At 36.5% G+C, this 25,341-nt stretch overlaps 1 protein-coding gene across 4 annotated transcripts in view; it reads right to left on the bottom strand.

The window, feature by feature from the left end:
• ERBB4 (erb-b2 receptor tyrosine kinase 4) overlaps positions 1-25,341 on the bottom strand; it is a 918,585-nt gene that overhangs the window by 611,306 nt on the left and 281,938 nt on the right. The window lies entirely within an intron of this gene.

The following is a 25,341-nucleotide window of genomic DNA, read 5'->3' as shown; positions in this document are numbered from 1 at the left end:
AGTTCCTAGATTACACAAGTTTACACATAGCATGGTTCATACAGTTTTTGTTTATCACATGTGTAAATCCAACCGATTATGGCTTATTCAACAAATTATGTTAAACAACTAGGGCTTGTATGATGCATCCCATTAGTTAAGCTTGCTGAATGTAAGCTTGGGTTACCTCTAAGCAGTTTCCAATTATTTTTGGCAAAGCATTTTGGTCAATTGTCTATGTAAGGGTATAGAACATTTTGCTCTAGCAAGTCAGAAGTACACAAACACTCCCGTCCTCTTTCAATAAATGTTGCTGCTTTAATATACTGAGATATGCAAAGATTCTTATGATTTCACTGGAAGAACATTTATGTGAATGTGGAGGGTTAGAATGGATCATTATTGCACGCATGCACACACCGTACTGAATGTGACCCATTTACAGCACTGTTATATTAAAGCAAGCCTTGTGACTAAACATTCCCGCATATATTAAAGAGATGTCAAGGCATGTACAAACTGATTGGTGGCAACGGCCGTGGGACATGAATTTACTCATTCCAAAGGCTCCTTGAAGCTAGTCAGCTGTTCCTGGTAAATGATGGTGAAGGTCAGTGAATCTAATTTGGCAATAATGAGCCTATGCAGCAAGGTCTGTCCCACTAACCTCTGCTCCCCTTATATATATTCAGGTCATAAGAGACTGGCTACTCAATGAAATGATACAATGAAAATCTCACGAGGCCCCAATAAACTTTCAAGGAAGTGGGCTCAGTGGTTTTGCCCTTCGTCATAATGAAAAAGACACAGCGCCTGAGTGCGTTCACATGCACTTTGTTACAGCCAAAATAGGGCTAATAGAAAGGGTTTAATTAATAACAATTATCCAAACCATCATTGTGATTCGGGCAGTGTCCCGAAGCATGAAGGAGAAACTTGACATTTCACTTCCATGTGCAAATGCAAGAAATTTTCTAGGCAAAGTTAATAGAAAATGAGCGGATGAGTGCCATCGTGATCCAAATGTACTATAAAATTATTGAAATGATGCCAATATCACAGGAATGCACTTGGAACTACTATGAATATTAGCCCCTGCTATGCGTGAATACTGTTGACCAAATCTCCTGAAAACATACGTTTCTCACAAATAGCTCTTTCATTTCCTCATTATATGATAATAAATGTATATATACAGTGTGTGTGTGTGTGTGTGCTCTGTGTGTGTGTGTGTGTGTGTGTGTATGTGAGGGAGGGAGGGAGAGGGGGGGGAGGGAGGGAGGAAGAGGGAGGGGGGGGAGGGATACCACACACCAGAGGTGGGAGGGAGATGCAAGGATTGTTCCCCTGGAATAATATAATAACTGATCAGGCTGTGTAACCCAAACATAAGGTGTCTTTTCCAAATCTCTGCTGAACTTTGCAATGTGATGTTCTGATTGTCATGTGGTAATTTGGATTTAACATAATTGTGTCATTTTCTCTTCTCAACATTTGGTCCGGACAGGAGGAAGAGAAAAAGAGTTTCATGAAATTCCAGTTGTCTAAAATGGTAGAAACTCCTGTCAATCACAAAGGCTTTATTGGCTGAAGCTGCAAGCGGGTGGGGGGGTGTCTCAGCATGAACCTCTCTACTATAATTAGTGTCATTACAGTCAAATGCAATCTGTCTTCTTAAAATATAGGTAGCAGGCATACTAACAGTGCCACTGACACTTCACAAAAAAATTATCAACAAGGATATTCAAGCTTTTTGGCTACAAGGAAGCAACACTGAAGCTTTTAACAGATTTTACTTTTCAAGGATCTTAGATGCTTGTTTTCCTTGCAGGAATATTTCCTTCCAAATCTGTAGGCAAAATGTTACGTGTCTTTTTTATTAAATGATTATTTTGCACACATTACAACATATGACACTAAATGTAAGTAGCACTATCTAAAGGGGAAGGAGGTCAGAGGATGGCTTGTTTCAAAACCAGTCTCAGACAAAAGTCCTAGATGTTCAATGCAGCTCATTATAACACTCAGAATAATAAAATAACAGAGTTGGAAGGGATCTTGTAGGCATCTAGTCCAACCTCCCACCCAAGCAGGAGACCCTACACCATTTCTGACAGATGGTAGTCCAGACTCTTCTTAAAAGTTTCCAGTGATGAAGCTCCCACAACTTCTGAAGGCAAGCTGTTCCATTGGTTGATTGTTCTCACTGTCAGACAATTCCTCCTTATTTCTAAGTTGAATATTTCCTTAATCAATTTCCATCCATCATTCCCTGCTTGGCCTTCAGATGCTTTGGAAAACAGATTGACCTCCTCCTCTCTGTAACAGCCTCTCAAATATTGGAACACTGCTATCATGTCTCCTCTGGTCCGTCTCTTCACTAGACTAGCCACGCCCAGTTCCTATAATTGTTCTTCATATGTTTTAGCCTCCAGTCCCCTAAATCATCTTTAATGCTCTTCTCTGCACTCTTTCTAGAGTCTCGACATCTTTTTTATAGTGTGGTGACCAAAACTGGATACAGTATTCTTGGTGTGGTCTTACTAAGGCTTTATAGAGTGTATTAGTACCTCATGTGATCTTGATTGAATCCCTCTGTTAATGTAGCTTAGGATTGCATTGCCTTTTTTGCTTCTGCTGCTGCACACTTTTGGCTCATATTTAATTGGTTGTCCCCTAAGACTCCAAGATCTCTCTCACAGTTACTGCTATTAAGCCTGGTTGGTCCCAATCTGTATGTGTACTTTTGGTCTTTCTTGCCCAAGTGCAAGACTTTACTTTTCTCTACATTAAATTTCATTTTGTTACTTAGTGTTCAAGTCTGTCAAGATCCACCTGGATCTTGAGCCTATTTTCTTGGGTGTTAGCTATTCCTGCCAGTTTAGTATCATCTGCAAATTTGGTAAGTTCCCCTTCTATTCCCTCATCTAAGTCGTTAATGAAGATATTGAAGAGTACTGGCCCTAAGATGGAACCCCACTGCTTACTTACCTCCATGTAGACGTAGTACCATTAAAGACTATTGAATATGGTTTATCTGCCAGCTACAAATCCATCTGATGGTGATGCTATTCATTAGTTTACCAAGATATAGGTTGTGGTCTACCTTGTCGAATACCTTGCTGAAATCTAAGTATACTATCTCTACAGCATTTCTCTGGTCTACTAATGTAGTCACTCAGATTATACTCCTCGTATTCATGCAAACTCATGGGAATTTTTCCTAAATGGGCCTTCACTGGGAGTTGCTTGCATGGTTCTAGAACACTGCAGAGGCAGCAGTATATTCTCACTGTCTCCATTCAGAGATTTCAGTAATCATTCAAGGATACAAGTTCAGAAATGAATAAGAAAAGGGTGAGGAACTCTGGAAACATTTGTGGTTCCATATGCCCTTCCCGTGACCACTGTGCTTCCCTAATAACCTATGTTAGATGGGTTTAATTTTCAGCTTTAACTGCCTGGAGGTAAACTGAATTGAAACCTGCACCCCCTTCTATCTCCTGAGTATAACCAAACACTAAAAGTAATTTGGTGCATGTATAACACCGCATAATGGAACATATAGCAAGTCAAAATAAAAATTCCTTAGGATTTTTGTAAGAGGGATTTATAGTAGTAAAGTCCATTACATCCTTATCAATACTATGAGTAGTTAGCTCATGTAATTTTGTTTCATGCAATGGTTCAGATTATAGAATCAGAAGCAGGCAACAATGAAGTGGTCAACTCAATGACAAGAGAGCTGGAAGGGACCTTGGAAGTCTTCTAGTTCAACTCCCTGCTCAACCAGGAGATCCTATACTATTTCAGACAAGTGACTGTCCATTCTTTTCTTAAAAACCTCCAGTGATGAAGCACCTACAACTTCTGAGAGCAAGCTGTTTCATTTGTTAATTGTCCTCACTGTTAGGAAGTTTCTCCTTACTTCCAAGTTGCTTCTCTCCTTGATCAGTTTCCATTGTTGTTTCTTGTCCTGCCTACGGGTGCTTTGATAAATAGGTTGACCGCCTCCTCTTTGTGGCAACCTCTCAAATACTGGGATACTGCTATCATGTCACCCCTAATCCTTCTTTTCTCTAGACTAGCCAAACCAAACTTCTGCAACCATTTTTCATATGGTTTAGTCTCCAAGCTTTTAATCATCTTAGTTGCTCTTCTTTGCACTTTTCCCAAAGTCTGAACATCTTTTTTTATAATTTGGTGACATTTTATAGTATTCCAATATCTAAGAAGCTGCCACAAAAAAAGAGGGGGTCAACTTATTTTCCAAAGCACCTGAAGGCAGGAAAAAAAAAAAGAAATTGGTGAAAACTAAAGAAGAGAAACAACTAGTTCTACAATGAAATTTCCTGATAGAACAATTAATCAGCGGAACAGCTTGGAGGTTTTTAAAAACAGATTGGACAATCATTTATCTGAAATGGAATACAGTCTCCTGTTTGGACAGGGGGTTAGACGAGCAACAGCAATAGCACTTAGATTTATATACCACTTCACAGTGCTTTACAGCTCTCTCTAAGCGGTTTACAGAGTTGGCATATTGCCTCTAACAATCTGGGTCCTCATTTTACTGACCTCAGAAGGATGGAAGGCTGAGTCAACCATGAGCCTGGTGAGATTTGAACTGCCAAATTGCAGGCAGCTAACAGTCAGCAGAAGTAGTCTGCAATACTGCATTCTAACCACGGCGCCACCACAGCTCAAAAGACTAGATGTCCTTCCCAAGATCCTTTCCAACTGTTTTTTTTTCTGTTATTCTGCTGCCTACACGACAGTAACAAGATTTATAGACAGGCAGAACTGGAGAATTCTGGGAGTTGAAGTCCATCAACCCACTCTTCCTCCCCCCCCAAAAAATATCTGATAACTTACATTTTCTGCTCAGCTAATCTTCATTCCATTTATGTCTCTTATTTTTTGTTCTGAGAGCGGAATATTTGTGTCGATATGATTATGTGTTCCAACATGTGGCTTTTATCTGAGAGAGAGCGATTGATACATGCAGGTGGCACATATTATAAACTAGGTACATTATTTTACAGGCAACAAATTTTAACTGGCCTATATTACAATACTTGTCCAGAAATATGTCCTCTGGCAGTTGTAGAGGTATGTGTGTATGTGTGTCTGTGCACACACACATGTGTTTGCATGTGTATATGTCTTTCTTCTGACCCTATCCTGAGTGTTCTGACATATTAATAAACTGACATTTAAGAAATCTGCCCTAAAATATAATTCTAAAGAGATAAAAATTTTTACCTGGCCAATGAAGAGCCACGGGGAGATCCTCACTGTAGTATACTGTCAAATATTATTTCATGAAATCAGCAGTTCATTCCTATGTTAAATTGTGAGTTTTCCACTTTCAGCAGTTAATTCTGATACTTTCTGTCTCAATTCATTCATTCCCCTTCATACATGGAATTGCTAGTAAAGAAATATGAAATTTCCTACATTTTTTCAGCATGGTTACAACTAAATGGAACTATATGTGGCTCAAAACTTGTGTTCAAACTTATGTTATGTTAATTAGAAGCTGCTCATAAAATGTTTGAGACATCAAATGGAGCTCCACAGTGTTTGGTTCTAGGCCCACCATTCTTCAACATTTTCATTACTGACTTAAACAAAGAGAGGTATGCTGCTGATCAGATCTGCCGATTACATAATATTGGGTTGGAATACTTTAGAAGACAGTAATATTCACAATTATCTTGATAAGAGAAATAGATTGCAAATATCAGAATAAAATTATAATAGACATAATGTAAATCAGTAGGCTTGGCTGGAAAATATCTGACAGGGCAAAAGTAAATGAGAAAAGTAACTTGGAACTGTACATAAAGCCGTGCTGAGGCTGGTCAAAAGATAAATGTAAATTTAAGTTTCAGCAATGAAACTATTGTTTCTAAATAATGTGAAACGTGGTTTCATTCTGTTCAGCATTGGTCTGGCCCATCTTCAGTTCTGGGTCAGTTTTAGGAACCACATTTGGAAAAGGTACAAAGAAAGTAAAATTGATGAACAGAAGGAGAACAACCGGAACTGAGGACTGAAAACAATGACTTAAAGAGATTGAGAGAATCATGTATCTTCAATCCTGATGAGACTACTGAGGTATGAAACTATGATGGTACTTTACAAATATGTAAAGAGCATCATATAATCAAAAAAGGCCTTATTCTACAGTTGCATGCAAACTTTTAGGCACCCCTGCTCAATTTATATGTTTTTTTTTTAATAACAAGATAAACATAAACATACATAACAAAATAAACATAAACATACCACAAAAAACATAAAAAGATCCTTCTTCATAAATTTACATACAGTGCATCGATTGGTTTACCACTTTTTTTGTGCATCCATTTCCTAGTCACTAGTATAATTATATTACATAATAGCTCATATTATCAATCAATAATTGTATAACCTAATATCATCACTAAAAAAAAAAAATCATTTATAATTTTGTTAATTCATATATTAACGAGATAACTATAGTTTGCTTAATTTATTTTGCAATAAATCATAAGATCATACCAAATCTACCTTAATAATGTTTTATAAAGATAATATTAAGAAAAAAAAATTTTTTTATGCTAAATCTGAATATTCTATCATTATGTTTTATTATCTAACCATTGATAAAAAAGATCCCAAACTTCATAAAATTGTTTATCTTCTTGTTCTCTGATTTCAAATGTCAATTTGCTCATTTCAGCACAATCCAATATTTTCTTAATAATTTCTTCTTCTGATGGAATTTTCTCACTCTTCCAGTTCTTAGCAAATACAATCCTAGCCGCTGTTAATATATTTACAATCAAATACTTCAAATTTTTATTATATATATCAGGTAAGATTCCCAATAAAAAAATCTCTGGTTTCAAGTCTATATGTGTCTTTGTCATTTTTTCCAACCATATGCGAATTTTAGTCCAATATTTTCTAGCATCCTCACAAGTCCACCACATATGGTAGTATCCCCCTGCTCAATTTATATGTTTAATGCAACCTTAAGTAAATAGAAATTCATACAATACATTAGAAATTGTACCTCTTTGCAAATTTCAGAACACACCAACTATTTATATACACAAATGTTTACAGATTCAACATAAATAGATAATGGATATGGCAGGTACAGAAGTTTGGATACTTTTCCAGTCAGTAGTTGGCAACATCACCTTTGATAAAAAAATAACTGCTTCCACATTTCCTGCAATCAGCTAACTCTTTCTAGCTCAGAAATATTCCTGGGCCTCCCTTGCATACACCTGTAGTGCATTTGACATCTCTTCCCAAATCAATAATATTCAGGACTAGGGACTATGAAGGCCATTCTGAAACGTTTTCATTCCTGTAAGTATTTCATGCTTGATTTGCAGATATATTTGAACCATGGTCCTCCTGAAATATCCAACCTCATTACAGAAAAATGTAAGATTCCTGCTATGCTGTAAGCTGTGGCATTCAGCTGTGGCACAAGGGACCAAAACGTAAGTAAAGGTTGTAGAGTTTGGATGTGGAGGGAAGGAGGGATAGAAGAAAGTAGGCTGCTATAGGGCATGGCACCCAGCATCAAAGGTCCAGAATGAAGAAGCTATAGTCTCTTGGATGTTCTTCTTTATTCAGTACAGTAGAGAACTTCAAACAGCATCAAATATTTCTGCAGAAGAATATATGTAGCGATTGTTAAAACTCTACATGATGCCCAAGGACACTAGGTTTTCTATTCTGTAGGAAAATAATGCACCATTACAGCTAAACTGCCTAACCATACTGGTTTTTATTCTGTTATTTGTTATGTAAAAGGTTTTAATTTTTCTTTATGAAAACTGTTATTTGTTAGCTTTAGTGGTGTATGTTAATTATGGGCTTTGACGCCCTGTTTTCTTCTCTGGAATTGTGGGTTAATGAATTCACTTTAAATAAGATATAAGAAAAACTATTATGGGGTGGGTGTGTTAAAACTATTAGAAGATAAGGTTCACATAGCACATGTAAATGCAAATTATTGTGGTACAGTGCCAACAAAGCCTATCCAGAACCATTCAGGAAAGGAAAACAGTAAGGAACAGACCTGGCTCAAATCCCTTTTCAGGTCAGCCAGAGATATAAGGGGACAACTAAAAAATCTGCAGTCTGTACAGTGAAGGTTAAATATGGGCTCCCAATGCCATTATTTATCCTCTGAAACAGCTGGGAAACTTCTGAAGTAGTTAATATATCACCAGAGTAGAGGAAGCGAGACTGACTGTATAAACATACCTCAGGGCTTACTACTGTTCCCATTAACTGCCTGTCTCAGGAAATTCCTACTATTAGATAGACTCCTGCTGTATTCATACTGATTGAACACTGCAGGTAGGGCAAAAAATTAAACTGAAACATGTCTGGAAAGCCGACTCCAGAGAGATTTTGTGAGAAGGAAACTGCAATTTTGTTTAGAACTACAGAAAGTTATAGCAGATCATATGTCCCACAGTGAATATCAGCAACTGCACTGCTAAACTATTCTGTCACTTCCTTTGTTCAGATAGACACAAGGGTCATATGAGATTCCTAGATATGTGTATTACACTGGTGTGCAAGAATATCTCTGCCTGCTTCATGTTGAACCCATAGAGGTCAACATAATACACATCAATTCTGAAGAAGTATTTTGCTTCTGAAAAGCAGCAACTGACCCCTAGCAAAATCTCCCAAAGGTAAAAACATAACAGCAAAGACATTGAAAAACCACCATACAGTATTGCAACAACTTGGACAGATTCCCTGCAGCCTAAATAAAATGGCAGCTTTAAAGCCCTTTGGACACATTGCTGAGGAATGTGTTGAGTGATAAAGATCCCTCCTCAACTGAAATTACAGAACTGCCTATTTCATGATGGAAACAAAAGGTCTTTAATTTTATGGTCTAATATTTATTCATTTGTAAACATTAAAAAATAATACAAGTCTATCTAACATTGAAGCAGTGCAGATTAACATACTGACAAAGCCATTCATCGCCTGGTCTGCCATCATGATAAAGAACTATTAGATCAGCCAGAAGGCAATGCAAAAGGCATGTGATTCCTGCAATGATATGCAATGTTACCATTTCCCAGGTCAGTTTAATCAAGGTTGCTCAGGACTAGTCTTGTAAAGACCTCTAAAAAATCAATTTCAGCTGTTTTACTAAATACAAAAAGAACACTAGGTTAGGTCTCCTGATGTCCAGCAAATTATGATAGGAAAGGGCAAATGCATGGATGGTCATCTAATATGTGTCAATATAATATGGCATACTGTATCGCACAGAATGCTAAACCACAGATTATTTTAATTGCATTGTATTAGATGACGCCAGGCCATAACATAAAAAAAATGATTTACAAACCACTATAACTGGGTTCAATACTCCAACCTCAAACCATACAATATATACATGCATGCATGCATGCATGCATGCATGCATACATACATACATACATACATACAAGACATGGGTTCTATATTGATTTGCACTCTTCATTTTATTGGAATCAAATAATGCCCTCCCTCTACTAAAAAAGTTATTTTTTAAAAGTGTGATAACTCATAAATAAATATGTGAACTTTGGGTACCATAGGATTTCTTGTTCCTTTTCTGCATAATTCTTAATTAGGGCATTAAATTCAGCTCACTCAGGAGAGCCAGCCAATCCTTATACTTAACTATCTTTTTTTGAGAATTAACAACATAAATGTTGCATTTGCTCTGACCAAAAGAGTTTTAATCCTATATACTTCAGGTATGTTACAATTCTAAGAAATTTTCCAAAGTTTGCAACTGGTATTTATACAATTGTTTGCATAGATATACTACTCTGGTTCATAGCTAGGTATGTGGAGTGGTTAAAACAGAACTGTTACCTCTTCCAGAAAAAGGCATTATTAGTAATGCTGAGCTTGATACAGAAGCATAAAGCTGTTGGCAACATTATTAGTGCAGCACACTGAAATTTCTTTATTTTAACACATAGATCAGATATGCATTAGTTGTATGTTTTTCCTTGTTTATATAATTTCTATTCTTCTTTTTTCAACTTCACAAACAAATTTGAAACAAGATTACTTCTGCATATAAAAGATAGCAACATAGTACATAGAATAATAGATTTGTTTATTCTTCTAGTTCTGTTCAAGCAGGAGACCTATACCATTTCAGACAAATAATTGTCCAGGCTCTTTTTGAAAGCCTCCAGTGATGGAGCACCCATAACTTCTGAAGGCAAGCTGTTTCATTGGTTCATTGCTCTCACAGTTAGAAATTTTCTCCTTAGTTTTAGGTTGCTTCTCTCTTTGGTTAGTTTCCATCAATGGATAGAAACTAACCAAGTTAGTTAGTTTTCTTGTCTTGCCTTTGGTGCCTTGGAAAATAGTTTGACCTCCCTCATTTTTGTAGAAGCCCCTCTAATACTGAAACATTGCTAGCATCCATGTTTGTATTCAAGACTATCCATGAAAAGCTGTTTCAATTCTATATAGTTGTTCCTTTTTTAAGTGTTGATTTATTTATTTTTATTTATTTGGTTTGTCAATTGCTTACAAGATAATAGGTATAAGTAGAAACATAATTATGAATACATGGATACATATAAGAAAAATAAAAAATAAAAATAAAAGAAACAATAGGACAGGGACGGTAGGCACGTTGATGCACTTATGCACGCCCCCTACAGACCTCTTAGGAAAGGGGTGAGGTCAATAGTAGACGGTCTAAGGTTAAAGTTTTTGGGCTTTGGGGACAAAACTACAGAGTCAGGTAGAGTATTCCAGAAATTGACCACTCTGTTGCTGAAGTCGTATTTCCTGCAATCAAGTTTGGTGCGGTTTACCTTGAGTTTGATTCTATTGTTTGCTCTTGTGTTGTTATGGTTGAAGCTGAAGTATTCAGCTTCAACCATATGTACCCGGCTGCAAGGATTTTTTCCTCTTTTTTTCCAGATAAAGCTTTACCTATTTAAATTTCTTTGTCTGTTTACTTGTAATTTTACATCTGAAAAACATTAAATTGATTTCTCATGTGTGCTACTATTTTTCTATATAACAATCTTTTTCATTCATTATTGTAACCAAACACAATAATTGTTCCATAGGATATACTTTGGGAGAGTGTTTTCCCATCATTTTAGCACTATTAAGTGAGAATCCCTGGATTTCTATGCATAGAAATACAGTTGTCTTTTCATGAGGAATAGAAAAACGAGCAATTGTTTAGAAAAAAAATAGTAAAATATAGCAACAATAGTTTCTTATATATCTGACTCTTTTTTTTTATTACATGGCATTTTTACTCAGAATATCTTACCTCAATGTCCAGTCTGCATTTCTAAGTGAATGTACTTAGTAGTTGTAGATAATGTTATTATGGAAGAGTAGCTCATTTTAAATTTATAAATCTACACAATATGTCAAAATCTTAGAAATTTTTAAAAATTCTTGAAGATAGCATATCTTTGGAACAACCCAGCTGGCAAGCAGCAAAGTAAATGTAAACAATATGGTCAGAATCAGAAGACTCATTGCTATGTTGAAACTTTAAGGTACACTAAATACAAATATATTTTGCACTTAGGAATTGTTAAACAGATGCCTTTGAAATGAAGGCAGTGATGATTACACAGTATAATAAAACATAGGGGTGCTGTTTAGAGATCCTCTGTCCTAGAAGTAGAAATGCAACATCTGCAACTGAAGTTATGTACCAATGATTGGATGTATCCTCTTGAGAACCATAAGATAGTTTTATGTATTACCAGACAACTGTGGAGATAAACAAACTTCACTAAGAGGTCCTTACCGAATTCCATCTACTTCCAAAACAGATTTCTATGAGTTATATATCATTGAAAATGGCTACACTCCCTTTAAATGGCCTTTGAAAACATTCAAAATATATTCTACTTGCAAGAACAATTCAAAATGCCAAAAGTCTATATACAAATATTTAATATACAGAATTTAAGTTAACTCAGTCTTCTCCCACTTTCGGTCTTCTGAGTACATTAGGATTTATGGAAAAAGCAGACGCTAAACAGACAGTAAAATACTCCCCTTCTTTTTTATTTGTTGCTCTGTGAATTCTCCCTTTGAAGATGCAAGACAATTGGCTGGTTGAACTCTGGGATTTGGTGGGCCTATCTGGATTAAAAATCTAACAGGAGAAACAGAACACTTTTTGAAGAATGAAGAGCTAACAGCCTAATAACTCTTGGATTACAGTTTATACTTTCCCTTTCCCTTTGGATTATAAATAATAGTTTTGTCTCTCTGTCTTTGTGGATTATAGTCACATGACTCTGGGATTACAATTATGTTTAAAGCATTACAAAATGAAGAAAACTACATTTGCACCATTTTTAGCATCAGCATCAGCAGCATCCAGCCCAGCAGGTCAAAGGCCATTGAAAAAATTAATACAATTACTTCCGGTTGACGTCATGGAGAAAATGGCTGGAAAATAGTGGAGCTCTGCTGGACTCCATGATATGCAGCCGGCAACTGCTTGCTGGGAGACCCTACGGGGTTAAGCCTCCCTGGAGGGGAGGTGAAGAAAGGAGAGGCGCTTCATTGATCATGAGGAAACAGCAATTTCCTCGCTAATCCAAAGAAAACTCTCCTAATCAGCAACAGGGACGATGGCCATTGTTTTGGTCTGTCACAAGCTGGGACAACCAGGACACTAAGATTTTGAACACTAAGATTTTGAACTGGAGCAGTGTGTGGACAGAGGAGTGAAACTGGGTGAGATAATTTCCAACTGTTACTTTAGAAGGCTATCTTAAGTAAAAAGTTCCAAGAAATAATTTCCAAACCTTAAGAAAGTGGCAATTAGATTTATGGAGAAAGTTAAAGATTAAAAATTAAAGAGGAAGATCCAAGATGAAAGACATAGAAGTAAAAGAAAAACCTAAAGGATGATTTAAAACATAGAAATCCTGGAAAGGCTGAATAACATTGTGAAAAGTGATTATTGGGAGAAATTGCTTTTCTGAAATTTAATCTCTACCCCCCTGGATGGATGCAAATCAGCTGTTTTCAATTTTCTACACTCTGTTAAACACTGGATTCGGGAGCAGGCAAACCATCTACTGGAAGAAGAATATTACTGCAACATCTAAAATTCAAAGGAAAGGGAAAAGAGAGAAAGTGAACAATGTCTGGAAAGCTACTTCACCTTGACTTTATCTTAGTAGGCGATTTGGATGCTGGGAAATATTTACTGAGCTTTTTGGAGATTTATAAGGCAAATCAAATTAAACATTAAAATTTTATTGGAACTGTACACTGAAAAGCGGGAAAAAAGAAAAGAAGAGAAGATAAATAAGACTTTAAAATCTGGACAATTGGAAAGGAGTGAATTGGAAATTATAAAGACTGAAAAGTACAAATTTATAGCATTTAAAGACCAGAAATTTAGGGGACTTGGAGGAATAATTTTAGTATCGACTAACTTTTATTAACAATTGTTTTTGGGGTTGTTGTTTTTTTTTAAAAAAAAGATTTTTATTTTTTAAGACAAACACATACAAACAAAACATAAAAAACATAAAACCATCTTCCATTTTATACACATACAGTGTGTCAGTTGGTTACAAATCTTTTGTGCTATCCTTTCGTAGTCATCACTCACAGTTTATATAAATTCTCACATTATCAATCTAACATATGTTTATATATTTATCAGTTATTAATCATTCATGACTAAACTATTTATTCCATCATTTATATGAGATATTCTAGATTTTATTATAAAGTTTGAATTACACTTTCATCCAATGGTTTTATATATATTTGTATTATATTTTATATTGCTCTATTAAACTTCTATTACAAAATTTTCTAGTCTATTATATTACCATGTCTTTTTATCCAACCATTGATAAAACAAATCCCATATCATGTAAAATTGTTTAGCTTCTTGTTCTCTGATTTCAAATGTCAATTTACTCATTTCACCACAGTCCATAATTTTCAGGGTTGGGTGTTGTTGTTTTTTTGAGTTTGTAGATATTGGAATACTGAGATACTAGAGGTATGTTAATTGGTTACAAAATGACCCAGCAGGAGATAATAAAGTTCTATGAAGAAAGGTTAGAAATGATGACAAAGAATTATAAATTATATTACTCGGGATGGATAAGGCCAGTTATTACTTACATTTTCAGAACATTGAATAAGAAAAGGGAGAAAATTTGGTGGAGATAATGGCAGAACTGCTGGCAAATATCTTAGAGATATCCAAAGAAAAGGTATTCGCTGAGATGGATGAAATATTTAGAATTCATACTAGATATGCAACAAGAAATAGACTTCCCAGAGATACATGGGGACATTCACCAAAAAAGCAATAAAAATAGAGATACTTTAAAGAGCGAGGGATGAACCCATAAAATACAATGAGAAAGAAATAGTAGTTCTAAAACAAATTCCCAGAAGAAAAGAGAGATAAGAAAGGAATATCGATTTTTGACAAAACAACTTATTAAGAATGGAGTAAATTTTAGATGACTGATATCAGAGGGAATATTGGGGGCTTGGGTGGAGCAAAGACATAGATTAGATTCCATAAAAGAAGCAGAACAATTTTATGATCACTATTTTGGACCACAAAAAGGAATTATAGTAAGACAGGAAAAAAGAGGATAGAAACAAGAGGAAGCCACAGGAGAAAGAGATATACAACAAAAAAAGATGAAAGAGAATCAGAGAAAATAGCAAAGAGAGAAGGGGCAAAGGCAAAAGAATAGAGAGAGCTAAGAGTGACTAGAACAACAAAACCTATTTACAAATAAAACCATGGAAGAAGAAATAAAATTAGTGTCAATTAACATAAATGGACTAAATTCAACTATAAACAGGAAAAGGATCTATAGTAAGTTAGAAAAAATTAAAGTTGGATATAATTTGCTTACAAGAGATTCATATTAACAGACAACACAATAAATTATTGGAATACCCCAAAATTGGGAAATTATACACCTCTCTATCATAACGTAAGAGAGGAGAAGCTCTTTATATAAAAGAAACAATAAATGCTAAGCAAATACTGTATTTATGGATGAAGAAGGGAAAATTTTGATGGTGGAGATAACAATTAATTACAAACAGATATGCCTGGTAGCAATTTGTGCACCAAATAGTAAACAAGAGGACTTTTATAGTAAACTTCATAAGAAAATAATAAAATTGGAGTATGAAATATTTGTGTAGTGGGAGATTTCAATGCAATGGTAGATGCGGAACTAGACTATAAAGAGAGTATAAGAGCCTAGGTGGTACAGTGGTTAGAGTGCAGTACTGCAAGCTACTTCTGCTGCAGCCAGCTGCCTGCAATTTGACAGGTCGAATCTGACCAGGCCCAAGGTTGACTCAGACTTCCATCCTTTTGAGGTGGGTAAAATGAGGACCCAGATTGTTGGGGGCAATATGCTGACTCTGTAAACCACTTTAAGCACTATAAACCACTTTAAGCACTATAAAGCAGTATATAAGGTCTATTGCTATAAAACCAGGAAAGTGAACAAAAAAGCGAGGAAAACACTTCCAAAGGCTTTCTATAAAATTGCGGAAGAACTAGGCATCTAATATTTATGGCAAGAGATACATCCTAAGGAAAATCAATACTCATTGAATATTCTATTCAAATAGGCATATGTCTTGGTCAAGAATAGATACAATATGGATGTCAACTGAAATCTAATGTACAAGAACCGAATATAGAAACAAATAATTGGGCAGACCATAATCCAATAAAAATCACATGGAAAGGACAAAAAAGAAAATTACGATGGATGTTGAACCAATCAATATTAAAAGACAAGGAATTTATTCAATTTATGAAAAAAGAATTAGATTTTTTTCTTTAAAGAGAATAGACAAGAAAAGACCTCATTATAAAATGTATGGGATACAGCCAAGGCATATATTAGAGGTTTAGTCATAACTTATATGGGAAAGAAAAATAAAAAGAAGAAACAAAACCAAAAGACATTAGAAGAAGAATATAAGAGACTAGAGACAGAACTAGAAAAGAACCACAAAAAAAGAACTTAAAAAAACAAATGGAATTAATAAAACACAAATTAAATATAATAAAGAAAAATTAGCAAAAATAAAAAATAAAAACGCCAAACCAGGAAGATGGCTGGTATATAAATTGAAAAGAGAGAAAGAAAAAATTGATGGATGAGGAAAGAAACCTTTACCATCAAAATGATGATAAAAAGAAAGTGATTCAAAATTATTATGGAAAACTATATGACCAAGAGACAGTTTCAGAAGACAAAATAAACAATACTTTAAAAAAGCAGAATTACCTAAAAGCCATGTTATATAAATGTATAACAATGATGGAATTAACAGAAGCAATTAAGAGACAAAAAAAAAATGGTAAAACACCAGGCCCAGTTAGTCCACTAGAAGAATTTTACAAAGGTTTGCAAAATATCCTAAGTATACCAATGCTCGAAGTGTTCAATGAAGTACTGTTAGAAGAGAAAGTATAAAATTCATGGATGGAAGCATACATCATGCTCGTACCAAAAGAGGACTCAGACTTACAATAGATTAAAAAAAATATAGACTGATATCCTTATTGAGTGTGATGACAAAATATATGCTTCAATAATTGCAGAAAGACTTAAAAGATTTTTAAACCAATTTGTGCATCCAGATCAATATGGATTTACCTAAGAGACAAAGATAATACGAGAATAATCTTAAACACACTGGAATACTACGAGGCACACCCAGGGAAGCAAATCACATTGATCTTCCTAGATGCACAGAAAGCATTTGACAATTTGAACTAGCAATTTATGCTAGCACAGTTAAAAGACATGGATTTTGAGGAGAGATTTATTAATATGATTAAGGTGATATATTACAAGCAAACAGCAAAGGTGATAGTAAATAGAGATATGACAGAGAAGGTTGATATTAAGGACATCAGGCACAAGGCAAGGATGTCCCTTGTCTCCCCTACTATTCATATTGACACTGGAAGTATTAAATAGAAATATCAGACAAGATTTAGAGATAAAAGGTACGGAAATAAAAAAAGAAAAATATAAATTACAGACACTTGCAGATGATTTAGTTTTCATTTTGGAAGATCCACAAAAAACAGGGCCTAAACTAATAAAACAAGTAGAGGAATATGGCAGAATGGCAGGATTGAAAATAAATAAAGAGAAAACTAAGGTATTAGTTAAAAAATCTCACAGAAATGCCAGAAAAAAGAGTTAATGAAGAGAATAGGTATTCAGATTACTAAGAAAGTAAATACTTAGGGACTGATTTGACAGCAAGATGTGTAACTATTAAGGGAGATAATTATTATAAACTGATGCAATAAATTAAAACTGGAGAAATGGAAAAACCTGCAACTATAACTGATAGGTAGGGTAGTTACAATAAAAATGAATATATTGCCAAGATTATTATATCTATTTCAAATAATTTTGATAAAACTTAAAAAAAATATTTCGAAGAACTCAGTAAAGTAATATTAAGATATATTTGGCAAGGGAAAAAAAACAAGAATAAGTCTAAAAATGTTGCAAGATTCGAGAAATAGAGGAGGCTTTGGGTTACCGAATTGGGAGTTATATTATTAGGCTGCAGTATTCACTTGGGTGAAAGAATGGATTGTATTGAGGAATAAAAGACTATTGACTTTGGAGGGATATGATTTGCAATTGGGATGGCATGCCTTCTTGTGGTATGGGGAAAATAAAATACATGGTTACTTTCAAAGGCATTGTATTAGTAATGCATTATTGCTAGAATGGGAAAAAGTCAAAGAACAACACTATTTGAGGATGCCAGTTTGGCTTTCAACAATAGAAGCACTGGTTCACCCAAATGTCGTTACCATAGAAAATATTGTTAGATATAAAGATATTTTGAATGAGAAAGGGGAACTCAAAAATAAACAAGAATTGAGCAATCAAGGGATTGATATGACATGGTATTCACAAGTGTAGATACATTCTAGATATGAGAAAGATGCAAAACTATATGGTTTTATAAAGAACTAACAGAACTAGACAAGATACTAATGGGCAGAAGAAAATTTGATTTAAAAAACCACATACAACCACCTGTTATACATTAAATTGGAAGATGAACGAAGTAAAGGAAACAATGATAATATGGGCAAAAAACTTTGGTTATACAATTGAATTAGAAAAATGGCAAAAAATTTGGGACAGGGACTATAAATTAACAATGTCAACTGCATACAAAGAAAATTTGTATAAGAAGTTTTATAGATGGCATTTTGCACCAGCGTGGTTGGCAAAGACATTTAAAGATAAGTTGGCTTAAATGCTGGAAGTGTCACGAGATACCTGGATTATACTGTATTATCATATGTGGTGTACTTGTCGAAAAGAAAAAAACACTGGACAAAAATACATACATGGTTGGAAAAAATGATTAAAAAAGCATATTGATTTGAAGCCAGAAATATTTCTGTTGGGGATTTTACCCAGAAAATATAGTAAGCCCAGCTCCCTTCCTGTCTGGCGAGCCCTCCTTTGTCAATCTCCTCCGACATGGCCCAGCTCCCTGCCTGGTGACAGCATTTCAGCTTCATTGCAGAATGTTTGTGCTCAAGAAAACCCTCGCCTCCCACCGCTTTCAGCTCAGAGCTGTAAGCCATGTCTGGGAAGCACTGCGGTGGAGACAAGCTGCTGGGGTTGATTCTCCGGTGCTTTATGTCTTGCTGGGATTTGCTGCCTGATAGTCGGGGTTTTAAAAAGATTTTTGCAGCAGGAAACAGCGGGTGGCTACTTCCGGCCTTTGTTGATGCAGCTGGCCATGACTCTGTCACTCGGGGAGCAACCTGCTCTCCACTCTGAGACACTGGCTGGCCACCACCTCCTCCTCCACATTGCCTGCCTGTTGGCAAACAATGGATGCTGCAGAGACATACCATTCCGAGCTCCTTCCCCCACTCTTGGGCTGACAAAATAAAAGCTCATCTAAAGATCACGAGGAGACTAGGGGAAAAGAAGAGAAGGGCCAATGGAAACCCCCCTTCTCTGCCTTCATTGGGCTGTCTGCACTGCACTGGATTGGGATGGGGAGGTGGAGGGAAAAAATAAAAAGCCCACTTGGTCCACACTCACCAGCAGGGCAGCAAATCTCTCTTCCAGCTCACCCAGTTCAGGCATTGGGAGCTTGAGTTACATATTGTGCACCCTGAGGTCTGTCTGCTGAGAGTCAATTCTCCCCACATTGCCCATGGCGATGGCCCTTCCACAAGGAAGGGGAGAGGGGGAGATTGATCCACCTCTCTGCCAGGGTTTCTTCTGCTGGATTTCAAACTCCAAGCCATTGCCATTCTGTCACCAAGCCTGGCTCTGGCTGCAGCTGACTGTCCAGAGCCCAGAGGCCACCAGCAGGTTTGTTAAGGAGGACAAGTCCGCCATAGCCATATGTTTTCCAGCCTGGGCTGCTTATAGTGAAAAGCATGCAACATGCTGCTGCTAAGCTCCCAGATGCCCCACATGAGCATTGGAAGCTGAGTCATTCCCTAGCTGCTCCAATACTCCTTCCCCAGCCAATCAGCCCGCGCTCTCCTCTCACTCCAGGCTTCAATTCCCCCAGCGTCTCATGCGCGCAACTCCCCAAAATTTTTAAGAATTAGAACCATGGGGAGGCAAGGTTTACAGGTCTCTGTCTCCCTCTAGGACCATCTGTCAACTAAAAAAAATACTTATTTGGTCTTTTTAGTTGCCAGCAGAAAGGGAGTGGGGGAAAGCAGTGCATTCCTTAAATGCTTCAGATAATAACTTGGCAACTGAAGCATCTGGCACACAAAATTATTACTGGAGAGGACGATTGAAGACTCTTGGCTATGGATGTGTCTCATTGGAGAATATACATCCAGGGTCAAGGGTGAAATAAATAATATGTCTCAGCCAGCTGCAACTGGGAAATGCCAACATGTCAACTCCTAATAAATCAATCTTTTTCCTCTGAGAGAGCAGCTAGAGACTTATGATTTGAATGGGGGTGCATATTGGAGTCCTGACAGCCAGCTGACTCTGTCAGAGGAAAAAGGTTGATTTATTAGGGGGAGAAACAGACTTGAACTCCAGCCAGAAGCAAATGGAAGCTGACAGCATAATTAAAGCTGCAAAACATCCCTCCTTGAATTCCAAAGCGAATTCCCCTGCTCCAGGGGAAGAAACAAACCCAGATAAGTCCTGGTGGGAAAAGGCAGTTCCTAAAGCCTCTGAGGCTGAGTTTCCCCATCCCCAAGCCCAGAAAGGGAGAAGGCCCTTGAATGAACTGGGAAGTGTGAATTGGATGTGGGACTGGGCACAGGCCAAGGCCCCAAAGTCCCTGATGGAATCCCTCGTTAGTATAGTGGTAAGTATCCCTGTCTGACACACAGGAGACTGGAGTTCAATTCCTCAACGGGGAGCCATCTACTTGTTCGAACTGAACCAGTGAGACTAGAGCTAGAAGAGCACTGGGAAACAATTCATTTTGTAGTGGCTCCCAAAATGACAGATGCAGTCATACTGGGACTTTCCTGGCTAGACAAGTGGGGCCCGACCATCTGGTGGCAGGAGGGCAGCCACAGATTGAGAATAGCAAAGGGACTTCAACCCCTTGAGTTCATCTTCTGCATACGGGTCATCCTCTGTCTCCTCAAATCTGGCCTCCAGCAGTCGTAGGAAGTCATCTGTATCACGCAGTTCTCTTTAATGACACCAGCCTTGGAAATGCCCACCCACTGTCTCTTCCTCCCCACCACAATTGGACTCCCTTTCTTCCAGCACTCATACAGGGAACCTGGGAGCTTAGTGGGTTTTTTATTCTACAATCCAACTAGGATTGAATTTTCCACATCCAAAGATTAATCAAAAGAGAGATTGATTCTCAGAGTGTGATATGCTTTTTGATAATTTCAATAATTAACACTGATTCTTCAATGAACAGTGTTGGAAATAATATATATATTTCCAGATTTTGATCATATTCTGCTTACAAACAAATGTATGTAGGAAATACACCACAGTAGTAATGGGAGACTTTAACTGCCTTGCTATCAACTGGGAGACAAATTGCAGCAAGTAGGAGATCAAACAGATTCCTAACCAACCTAGCTGACAACTTTGTGATCCAAAAGCTAGAGGAGGAAACTAGAGGAAAAACTATACTAGATCTAATTCTTACTAATAGAGAAGAGGGAGTTGAAGTTGCCAGAACTTTGGGTGAGAGTGTCCATGTCATACTGGAATTCAATATAATGCAAACAAACACAAACAATAGAACATAATCCAGCCAGTGTCTTAAACTTTAGAAGAGCTGATTTCAACAAACTCAGAGAAAGCCTAAGAAAAATTCCATGGATGAAAATCCTAAAGGAAAAACAACCCAAGAAGCATGGGAAACTCTGAAAAATATGATCATAAAAGTCCAGTCCAGCATAATACTATTGAAAAAGAAAAACGAGAAATCCAAGAAGAAACTAGCATGGTCGCACAATAGGTGAGATACACTGATACACTGAAAGATAAAAGGAACAAGTACAAAAAATTGGAAAGAGGGACGCATAATTCAAGCAGAATACCAGCATATAGCCTGAATCTGCAAACATGAAGTCAGGAAAGTTAAGGCTCAGAATAAACAAAGACTTGCTATAAAAATCAAAGGTAATTTTAAAAACTTTCTTTCAACATATCAATAACAAGAAAAAAGTCAAGGAAACAGTAGGTCCACTAATGTTATTTATTTATTTATTTTGATTTATCAATTGCTTACAAGATAATCGGTGTAAGTATATATATAGTTATGAATACATGAAATGGGTACATATAAGAAAAATAAAAGAAACAATAGGACAGGGACGGTATGGTGCGCTTATGCACGCCCCCTACAGACCTCTTAGGAAAGGGGTGAGGTCAATAGTAGACAGTCTAAGGTTAAAGTTTTGGGGGAAGAAACCACAGAGTCAGGTAGAGTATTCCAGACATTGACCACTCTGTTGCTGAAGTTGTATTTTCTGCAATCAAGTTTGGTGTGGTTAACCTTGAATTTATATCTATTGTGTGCTCTTGTGTTGTTATGGTTGAAGCTGAAGTATTCATTGACAGGTAAGTCATTGCAATGTATGATTTTATATACCATACTCAGATCAGACCGAAGATGGTGTAATTCAAGGTTTTCTAGGTCTAGAATTTCAAGTCTGGTGGCATAAGGTGTTCTACAATGTGTAGAGGAGTGGAGAACTCTTCTTGTGAAATATTTCTGGACTTTCTCAACTGTGCTAATATCAGATACATAATGTGGGTTCCAGACTGATGAGCTGTATTCAAATATTGGTCTAGCAAATGTTTTGTATGCTCTCGTTAGTAGTGTGATATTACCAGAGAAAAAGCTACGTAGGATTAGGTTAATGCCTTTTTGGCTATGTAGTTATAGTGGGCTCTAGCACTTAGATCATTAGAGATGAGTATTCCAAGGTCCTTTACAGAGCTTGGATCATCAGCAAGGTCTTGACTATTCAGCTTGTATTTTATTTTCTGATTTTTTTTTGCCAATATGTAAGACAAAGCATTTATTTGTTGAGATTTGAAGTTGTCATTTGTTTGACCATTCTGATACATAGTCAAGATCTTTTTGAAGGGTAGCAGTATTGTCTGTGGTATTGAACAGCTTTATATCAACAGCGAAGAGAACACAGTTGCTCTTAATATGATCACAGAGGTCATTTATGTAGAGTATGAAGAGAGTTGGTTCTAGAACACTGCCTTGGGAGACACCACTATTGACAAGTACAGAATTTGATAGGACGCTCCCAATTTTGACCATTTGTTGTTTGACAGGAATGCTTCTATCCAGTAATGCAGGTGTCCAGAGATACCATAAGATTTTAATTTTAGGAGTAGTTTGTTGTGTACCACTGAATCAAAGGCTTTACAGAAGTCTATGTAGATTGTGTCTATTGCTTTGCCCTGATCGAGTTGTGTAGTCCATATGTTTTTGCAGTGTAAGAGTTGCAGATTACAGGATAGTTTTTTTCTGAAACCAAATTGTTTATTAAAGAGTAGGTTGTTTGTCTTTAAGTGGAGGATAATGGATTGGTTAATAATTTATTTCATGACTTTACAGGTGACGCAGCATAAGGAGATTGATTGATTATATTTATAATTATAATGATTGATTAATGATTGATTATGGCAAGAAAGTAACAGGCATTAGAAAGAAAGCTGAGCTGCTAAACTCATTTTTGCATCACTCTTCACCCAAAAAGAAACTACAGCCCAACTTACTAAAAACCTGTAAAAGACAGACTAGAAATAAAACTTACAATAAGAAAAAAAAAAGTTAGAGAACACCCTTCTGATCTTGACAAATATAAACCACTGTGATCTGATGGTTTACATCCTCGAGTTCTGAAGAAGCTGGCAGATGTTATTTCAGAACTATTGTACCATATATTTTAAAAAATCCTAGAGCACCTGAGGTTTGGAAAAGAGCTGATGTTGTTCCCATCTTCAAAAGGCGGGGGGGGGGGAATAGACCCAGAGAACTACAGACCAATCAGTCTAACATCAATACCTGGGAAGATACTGGAAAAGATAATAAAAAACACATCTGTGGACATCTAGATACAAGGAAAGTTACAACTAAAATCCAGCACAGGTTTGTTAAAAACAGATCATGTCAAACCAATCTTATTTCCTTCTCTGACAAAGTGACTAAATTAATAGACCAGCAAAATACTGTGGGCATAGCATACTTAGACTTCAGTAAGGCATTTGGCAAAGTAGACCAAAGTGTACTCCTTGGTAAGCTAGAATAACGTTGGATAGACAGCATCACTACCAATTGGATTTGAGACTGACTGACAAACCATGTTCAATGAGTCGTCCTCAATGATACTACATCTACATGGAGGGAAGCAAGCAGTGGGGTGCCATAGGGTTTCATCTTAGGTCCAAGTATTCTTCAATATGTTCATAATAGTCTTAGATAAGGGAAAAGAAGGGGGAACTCATCAAATTTGCAATTTACATTAAGCTGGTAGGAATAGCCAACCACCCGGAAGGCAAGCTCACAGTCCAAAATGGTTTTGACAGACTTGAACAATAGGCCCTTTCCAACAGCATGGAATTTAATGTGGAGAAAAACAAGGTTTTAAACATAGGCCAGAAAAACCCAAACATACAAGTAGGTGAAACCTGGCTCAGAAACAGTAATGTGAGAGGGACCTTGGAGTCCTGGTGGACGATCTCTTAAACCTGAGTCAGCAGTATGCAGCAGCAGCCAAAAAAGCCAATAGTATCCTTAGTTGTATAAAACAGAAACACAGAATCAAAAACACATGAAGTATTAGTTACCTCTTTATAAAACCATAGTAAGGCCACACCTGGAATACTGCATCCAATTTTGGTCACCACATTACAAAACAGATGTTCAGGCTTTGGAAAAAGTGCACAGAAGAGTAATCAATTTTGATTAAAAGCCTGGGGACATATGAAACATAGGAAAAATGGTTGCAGGATTTGGGTTTGGTTAGTCTAGAGAAAAGGACAAGGGGTGACATCATAGAGATATCCCAGTATTTAAGAGGTTGCCACAAACAGGAGGGGGTCCATTTATTTTCCAAAGCACCTATAGACAGGACAAGAAACAATGATGGAAACTAATCAAGGAGAGAAGCAATCTGGAACTAAGGATAAACTTCCTAACAGTCAGACAATTAACTAGTACAACAGCTTGTTGAACTTGTAGGTGCTTCATCACTGGAGGTTTTTAAGGAGAGTCTGGACTCTTGTTGAAATAGTACTGTAGAGTCTCCAGCTTGAGCAGGGGTTTAACTAGAAGAATCCAAGATCCCTTCTAGCTCTATTCTGATTAATTTGATTGCTTTGGCCACAAAAGAAACTGGTGAGCTAACATTTACAGAGAGGCAAGTTTTTTTCAAGTTGCATGTCACTTCAATATCCATTGAAAAATATATAAATGTTTGGTTTTGTGAAGTTTATTTCTAGTTAATCCTTAATATCTTGATGCCAAATGCAGTATATAAACAGTCTTTTCTCACAAACCTAGGTGAGCCTATTATGTTATCAACACAGAGAAAGATCTATTTGAAAAGCATTCATTCAGCATCAGCATAATTATAATTAAAGTGCAGAAATAAAGACTATTGAAAGGCAAATCTACTGAAGTCTTTGCCATTTATTGGAATTATAGGACACTCTTGTTTGAGGTTTCTAGGATTCCTTTGCATATAGTGACATGTTAGTTAACTATTTTCATATATACATGAATTATAATTTTGTACAG

The sequence above is a fragment of the Pseudonaja textilis genome, chromosome 1 (genome assembly GCF_049901715.1).
Source record: "Pseudonaja textilis isolate UNSWEBS1 chromosome 1, rPseTex1.2, whole genome shotgun sequence".
Taxonomy (NCBI): domain Eukaryota; kingdom Metazoa; phylum Chordata; class Lepidosauria; order Squamata; family Elapidae; genus Pseudonaja; species Pseudonaja textilis.
The sequence above is the reverse complement of the archived record's forward strand: the minus strand, read 5'-3'. Positions and strand labels throughout refer to the sequence as shown.